Source organism: Cryptomeria japonica, chromosome 8 (assembly GCF_030272615.1).
Source record: "Cryptomeria japonica chromosome 8, Sugi_1.0, whole genome shotgun sequence".
Classification (NCBI taxonomy): domain Eukaryota; kingdom Viridiplantae; phylum Streptophyta; class Pinopsida; order Cupressales; family Cupressaceae; genus Cryptomeria; species Cryptomeria japonica.
Window position 1 is genome coordinate 76,698,315 of NC_081412.1, and position 8,870 is coordinate 76,707,184.

Consider the following 8,870-nt stretch of genomic DNA (forward strand, 5'->3'; position numbering starts at 1 on the left):
GTGGATGGTCTTTGATGAACCACCTTGTAATAATTATGAGGTGCCATTATATTTTTTGAGAAAAGTATATTGTGATTTTTTGCTCAATGTGCGCTTAAACTATTTTGACATGAGAGAGTTCCATGGTAGAGGTGGTGGCTCTGCCCAAGATAGACCTGGAGCCCATAGACAATTACCTGCGGAGAGTCGTCGTCCCCTAGCACCCAAACCCAAGGTGCATCAGGTTGTCCCAGTAGAGTTGAAAGAGTCGATGGAGCTACAAACTCTTCAGGCGGCCACAACATTGACTGGTGCCATCATTCAGCATGGGACATCATTAGCACACCCTATTGTATTGGATGATGAGCCATTAGGTGGCGACATAGAGACCATCCATCATATGTGTGTCAGTTGCTCAGGGATATGCTCTTGGATAGATGATGCAGCCAGTGCAGATGGATCCTCATCTCATCTATGCATGATTTGCGGAAGTATATGTCAGGCCCGCATGGCTGAGGATTTCGCGCTAACAGATGATTTGATGGACATGGTGTTTGCCCATGAGCGACAGACACAGGTGTGTTGATTTGAATTCATAGCATTTTATTTATCAGTCACTTTAAATTTCTAATTACATAAATGAATTTTCATTTATACATCGATTTAAATTGAGACAAATAATATGCATTTCAGGATGTAGCAGCAGTATCGCATACTCCTCCCCCAGTTACTACAGCTGCAACTTCGATGCCTGAGGTATAAATTTTGTAACATGTTAAAATAGAATAGTACACTTTGAATTCAAAAAAATACAAGATATACTAACTATCTTTAATGCTTGGTCCAATTTTTGGTTTGTAGGTGTTGACAGGGGACGAAATGTCCCAGAATGATGACATCACACTCTCAGCGATCAATTTTGGCCTACATACAGTATCATATTTTGTACAACCCTTTTTATGTATTGTTTTGATGGAATATGCAAGTCATTTCATTTTAGATTTTTAAAATTATGTTTAATTTATTATCTGTACTAATATCTCATGTTAATTTTGTTTTTTTAGGGTACCCCCTCCGCATCTAGGGCTCGTCCTAAGAAAAAGAATTCCTCAAAGACGCCAAAACATGGGAAGAAGTTAATTGAACACATTTTTAGTTTTACAATTGTTTGAAAATGTTGAAATCAAGTATTAGTTGGGGTTTGTAGATTCATTAGTGTTTTTTGTCTATTTTACATGTACATCGACCATTGAGCTATGTGGATTTGTTGAATGCACCTGATGCACCCATGGATCAAGAGAGGGCGGAGGTATGTATCTCTACTTTATTTTCTTGATTTCATGATTATATGCACGAGTACATGTGAACTTGTGATATATTATTATCTTATAATTTTTTCATACAGGAAATATCCATACCTATTTCATCAATGGCAAACCCTCCTCCATGCACTGGAGAAGCATCTCAGGATCCGGTACAATTTTGTTTGATATGTAAAATTAATTGTTTTTAACCTTCAATACTTATCATTATATTAATTGTATTTAATCTTTGAACATTTTTTGTATAGGTAATAGCGACAATTCCTACATCGATGGTGAGTCATCCTCAGTCCATTGGAGAAGCATCTCAGGCACAGGTACGTCATTGTTCTCTATATTATAGCTTTTAAGTGTTTTTGATATATTTATGTTATTACATTGTATTAATTGTACATTTAATCTACAATAGACCCCTTCGTGGTACGTCCATAACGTGGATCCATTTAGGTATGTCTTCAAGAAAACTCCTAAGAGTGACAAGGAGAGGAGAGCGAAGACATTAGCTCCTAGATCAGCCGATAGGGTAATCTACATTTCAATTGCAAAGGAATTAAAGTTAAATGCATAGTTATGTTGTTAATTGTGAACTATTTTCTACAAAAGAATTCTAACTTGGCTTTTGAATTGTGGTTTTGCAGTCATCTACAAAGTCACGTACTGCATCGAAGAGGCTTTATTTTGATGATCCACCACAAGTTTAGGATCATATAGTGTTAGTTTTGGTCATAGAATGACCAATACATGTAGATATATTCTACATTTTTATTGTATATCGATTTGGACATGGCATATGCCACATTATATATATATATATATATATACAATCCAATAAATGTGTACTAAATCATTATTTTGTATTCCTTATATTTTGTGGTTGTCCTTTTATAAATTTAAATGAATATTTGCATATGTAATCAACAATATGAATATAAACAACAAAAATATATGATATAAAACATTGCAATCGTGGAATATGATTTGATAAAATTTCTAAAATAGTGAATTAACTCTACAAAACTCCTTGTATTCAGTTCATTATTGTGTATTCACTGTATTTGGTGGCTGCCATTTTATAATTTTAAATGATTATTTGCATATGTAATCAACAATATGAATATAAACAACAATATATGTTTGGTGCGAGAGCACCCTCACACTCGCAATGGTCAAATTTTGTTCGTCGTGTGCACAAAACCACATCGTGAGTGCATGTGGGTAGGCAAGTTTATGCTAGGCATGCCCCTGTCATGCATCCCAAAGCATCGAAACGTCGAGATTCATACCATACCGGTGCGATCTCTCAAGTGCCCTGAGTCCAAAAAATTGTCAAAATTTGATGAACTGTTTCTTCAAATCCAAGACACATATGGTCTATCCATTTGAACCTGTGGGGTCGCATGAGGCTCCTCTACAATGGCCTATCTTGGTTTATGATGACTCAAAGCCCTTTTCAATTGGTAGCATTTTTTTTTCTGCTGCAAAAACCGTTAGTTGCATGCAATGCAAAGTTGCAAGATTGGATAAAATTGATTTGGTTCATCATGTGCACAAACCAATGTCATGAGTGCATCCGAGTGGGCAGGTTTATGCTAAGCATGCACCTGTCGTACATCCCAAAGAGTCAGAACGTTGAGAGCCATACCGTATCAGGGCGATCTCTCAAGTGCCCTAAGTCCAAAAAATTATCAAAATTTGATAGACTATTTCTTCAAATCCAGGACACATATGGTCAATCTGTTTGAACCTGTGGGGTTGTGTGAGGCTCCTCTACAATGGCCTATCTCGGTTTTTGATGACTCAGAGCCATTTTCAATTAGTAGCATTTTTTTGCTTGCTGCAAAAACCATCAGTTGCATGCAATGAAAAGTTGCTACTAATTGAATTGATTCGATTCATCATTGCACAAACCGATGTCACAAGCACATCTGGGTGGGTAGTTTTACGCTAGGCATGCCCCTATCATGCATCCCAAAGTGTCAGAACGTCGAGAGTCATACGGTACCGGGGTGATCTCTCAAGTGCCCTGAGTCCAAAAAATTATCAAAATTTAAAGGACTGTTTGTTCAAATCTAGGACATATATGGTCAATCTGTTTGAACTCATGGGGTCGCATAAGGCTCCTCTACAATGGCGTATCTCATTTTTTGACGAGTCGCAGCCATTTTCAATTGGCAGCATTTTTTCGCCTACTGCAAAAACCGTCAGTTGCATGCAATGCAAAGTTGCCAGATTGGCTAGAATTGATTCGGTTCGTCATGTGCACAAACCGACATTGCAAGCACATCTATGTGGGAAGTTTTATGCTAGGCATGCCCCTTTCGTGCATCCCAAATCACCGAAACATCGAGAGTCATACTATACCGAGGTGATCTCTCAAGTGCCCTGAGTCCAAAAAATAATCAAAATTTGATGAACTGTTTCTTCAAATCCAGGACACATATGGTCGATCCATTTGAACCTGTGGGGTCGTGTGAGGCTCCTCTACAATGGCCTATCTCAGTTTTTGACGACTCAAAGCCATTTTCAATTGGTAGCATTTTTTTGCCTGCTGCAAAAGCCGTCAGTTGCATGCAATGCAAAGTTGCTAGATTGGCTAGAATTGATTCCGTTCGTCGTGTGCACAAACGGACGTTGTGAGTGTGTCCATGTGGGTAGTTTTACACTAGGAATTCCCCTTTCATGCATCCCAAAGTGCCATAACATCGAGAGTCATATCATACCGGTACGATCTCTCAAGTGCCATGAGTCCAAAAAATTGTCAAAATTTGACGGATTGTTTCTTCAAATGAAGGACACATATGTTCGATTCATTTGAACTCGTGGGGTCGTGTGAGGCTCCTCTACAATTGCCTATCTCAGTTTTTGATGACTCGGAGCCATTTTCAATTGGTAGCATTTTTTCGCCTGTTGTAAAAACTGTCAGTTGCATGAAATGAAAAGTTGCAAGATTGGCTAGAATTGATTCGGTTCATCATGTGCACAAACCGACGTCGTGAGCGCGTCTGGGTGGATAGGTTTACATGAGGCATGCCCCTGTCGTGCATCCCAAAGCATCAGAACATCGAGAGTCATACCCTACCGACGCAATGTAGAAGTTACTTGACAGCTTTTTTGACAACAATGACAATTTTTGCTCAAATTGTATCTACTCTCAATCTATGACCCCTATGACCCGATAATGACTCAAATAATTCTCCATGATTATACAAGAATCAAGAATGCTCATGATTGACCAGGGACACATCACATATACTCAAAACATAGTCACAAAACATTGACACACAGAATAGTCACAAAACATTGTCACATATTAATCAAAAATTTGCCTCTAAATATGGTCAAATCAGCTCTTGGCTATTTGATTATATAAAAAAATGTCTTACAAATCATCTCATGGGATTTTATACAAAATTTGGCATTACAATATGTGTGATTCAACTCATCGCCATTTTAATATACAAATCATCTCATGGGCTTTTATACAAAATTTGGCATTACAATATGTGCGATTCAGCTCATCGTCATTTTAATATACAAAATTTGGCATGTAGATATGTACAAATTAGCTCATTTCCATTTAAATATACAAAAGTATGCCCCTAAACATGTAAAAATCAGCTCATGGTCATTTATATATACAAAAAATGAATATAGAACAATTCGTCGATGATTTATACAAAATTCTCAAAATCATTCTACTCTGAACCGTAGAATCAATCAAGTGAGCCTTCAAGATCGACTCTAACCCATATTGTGTCAATTATTGCCTCGTGGTCAGATTCATGAACTTTCCATAAAATCTTGTTATGAGGTCTACCACAATACTTAATCAAATGAATATTTGTTGCAACAACAAGGTTAGAGAATGAAGAATATGTCTGTGTGTTTTAAAGTCCTCGAACAACCAAACATCAGAATTCTTGATAGGGTATCTCCGAAGCCATGTTCCTGTCATGACAACAAACCCTATTGGGTACTCAATACCCTCTCTGTCAATGATTGTGGTTGTCAATTTTTTTTTTTGGCTCAACACAACGACACAAATAGTAATCTTTTCCTTCTTCATTTTTCTCTTCTGCAACAACTGCATACACATGACCTACATTTTATAAAGTGTTAATTAATACCAAAAATAAAGTATGATGTACAACAAAATGAACCAAAAAGAATACTTGCAAAAAAATAAATCAAAAAATCACCTGAATCTACTAGGTCAGATACATGGTCAAAATCCATTGATGTCTCCATTTGGCTCAATTGTAGTGCTTTGGGAATTTGATATGAATCAATGGGAACCAACAGTCTACAAGACCATTTGTCAACCCACTCTTGTGATTCACATTCTTCCCACAAACAATACATGCATGAAGAGAAAAAACATACCATCTGTCTCGTATAAATTACCAGTGAACTTGAATTTGAACTCATAAATGAGTGCATGTCACTCGATCCTGCAGCTGTACAATAATCTAGATAGTTTTCAATGTTAGATCCAATGATGAACCAAAAATATCTATGAACCATTGATGTACCTGGATTACCTAGACCCATCGTAGACTTACACCATCGCACAATTGTTTTTGCATCTATCAACTCAGTACCACCTTCACACTTCAATTCTTCCCTAGCTAAGGCTCTTTTCACACATGCTCCTACACCATCGTGCTCTCTCTTACCATGTCCAGCCTCAGTGAAATTCAAAAAATGTTGTACACCGCTTGTCATATGAATCCTTGTCAACCAATAAAACATCCTTGCATTCTTGAATTGTGTGGTGCAATTATCTGACCATATTAAGTGTCGATTGTATCGTATGTTCCTTTCCGTTAAACTATCATAGAAAAATTTAAATCATCCTTGTACAAACTCCAATGAATGAGTACGATCATCACTTATGTAGAAGTGATACTCTCTTGCAACCTTTCTATCCTCCTATGTGCTATCATCTACATGCATGAATGCTATGTGTACAAAAATAGAAACTTGTGTAGAGTGATAATACATGGATTGCACTTCATTTTGAGGTTCTAGTGTATTATTTTCAGCAAAATCAATGATAGAGACAATGGTGCCAAGAGGATATGTGTCCTTAAATAACTTGAATTGCTCATCTAACCATCAAACTCTATGTGTATGCATTTGTAAAGCGGAAAAATCGCGATCGAACCCTAGTTGTTCTCCCCTCTTCCGACTCCGAGGAGAGAGAAGGGAGGTTCGCTAGGATTCGATGGTTTTTCACTTAGGAGAGAGACTTTACATTCAAAAGAGGGGTTGAAACTCATAAGATCCAATCCCACGCAATGCAAGATTGGATGCTAAATGAATTTCAAGGGGTAGGAAAGCAAGGCTACCCTCTTTTGTAAAGAATGTTGTTAAGGAAATTAAGCTAAGCATGCATAGAAAGTCATAAAGATTCGCTTATAAACTGAGTTCGAGTTATAGGATGAAGCTGCGGACCTGGAATTAGCAGTAAAATGTCGATACGGCGCTGTCCTGCAAATTTGAGCAAAAGTTGTCAGGACGATGGCGCCCGGCGCCACGGTCCTCCGAAAAATCCGCGAAACGAAGGGGGATCTGTTCGTCTCTGCACAAGGATTCCAGATCTTCAATTTCAGCCGCGTACCTGCAACCTACACACAGAAAAGCGAAGACGATTGGGGGGTTAGGGATTGGGGGTTTGCCTTTAGGTCAAACCCCGATTTTGGAATTAACCAAGAAATGAGCAAGAGCTGTAAATGTAAATGACTGTAAAACAAGTACTAATACCTTGTTCTAAGGATGTTTGTATCCTTATGTGCGAAGGTTTAGATGTTGTATGTTGTATGTTGTATGTTGTAGCATGTAGTATGTGATCTCCTCTTCAATGGTTGAATCCTTGACTTGAATGCAACACTTAGCCTTGAATGGAGACTTGAAATGATCAATTGCTTGAAGGAATGCTTGAATGCTTGAATGCTTGAGTATAATTTCCACGCCTTGTACACATATCCTCTTCATATGCCAAATGAGAGAGAAAAATGTAGTTTATATACTTGTCATTTAGGGCTGATAGACTGATTTTCCCGACCTTAGGCCGACCAGGGAAAGTTAATTTCCAAATTGCAAACAAAAAGACCCGAGCCCCTTAGGAGACCGGGCCCAAAATAGGACCCAGGGACCAGGGCGCTGGGCGCCCTGGTCCTGAGGGACCAGGGCGCTGGGCGCTCTGGTCCCACCTCCCGGGACAGCAGGGTGCAAGGAGGTTCAGGCCAGGGTGCTTGAAAAATGCAGTTTTTGGTGTCGTGAGCAAGTTTCAGGGTCTCCATTCAGGTTGCGTGTTGCGTCGCCATCGTGAAGACCGAAATGCAGTCGAAATTGCAAGTGTCGCAATTTTAGGACGCTACATTTAGCCCCCACTTTAGCGGGAGTATGAATGCTCATACTTCCGGTAAAGTACAAGGAAACAACATTGAAAGACTTTCACCACGTCAAGGAGGCAAGATACACCGAGCCCCCAGTGGACTAAGGATCTTACGACTTCGATTGACAAAGTAAAAGGGAAGATCGCGAGGAAGAACCATGACTGTCAGTAGTAAGGCTCCCTCACTATGAGTCATGCAAGAAAGATATCAAAATTTTTCAAGGCAAAGCTAAATTTACCAAGAAATTTTCAAGTATCTTGAAAAGATATGAACGGGATGTATGCCCCCCTACGTTAAAGCGATCGCACACGCCTCACCGGGGGTGATTGTTTTAACGTAGTGATACATATAAGAAATGAGAAAGGAGCACGTTATCGCAAGGATTTAGCCCCCAAGTGTGAGATAAACCCAAGGATAATAGACACAAAACACAAAGCACGAGGTGACTTCGCTTTCCTCGGGGTCAGTATGCTGTATGATAATTCATGTATATATATCATATGTATGTATGCATAATTGTTCTTCATTCCCCAATCAAGGAAGGTCACCTAGAAGAAGGGAACACATGTGTCTTTTGAGTCAACATGAGAGAGATCGAGAGATCTCAATGCTTTGCATCGTCCTCAAGTAGACAACACCAAGGACAACAAATAGAAGAATGAGAATAACATATAGAAGAAGTAACAAAAGAGAGGGGGAGAGAGTCTACTATGCTAATGTAACTAGTCTAGCACGTCATCTACCCCCCGATCTTTCTGATCAATGTTTCGGGAAGGTAGGGAACACGCTAGAGGAGGAACATCCAACACAGCAGATGGAGCTATCACAAGATCCAAACAAGGGCTATGTTCATGTTCTGAGCCACATTGTTCTTGTCTAGGAGCTAGGATAAGTGCTTTAGAAAATTCGTTAGATAAATGGTTATCAACATCAACAAGTTCATATTCACTATCAGAAGCAAGAGGAGTAACATTTTCATCTATATCATCATCAAGATTTATAAAAATAGGATCTTTAACTCGCACAGGATCAAGACCATCATGCATCTTATGTTTAGGAGATTTAGGCTCAATGTCCGGCTGAGGAGAAAATGGAATAATGCTTGTTGAAGGTGTTTTTGGAGATTGCAAAGTTTGAGAAGCAGCTGCCTGAGCTCTAAGACGACGCT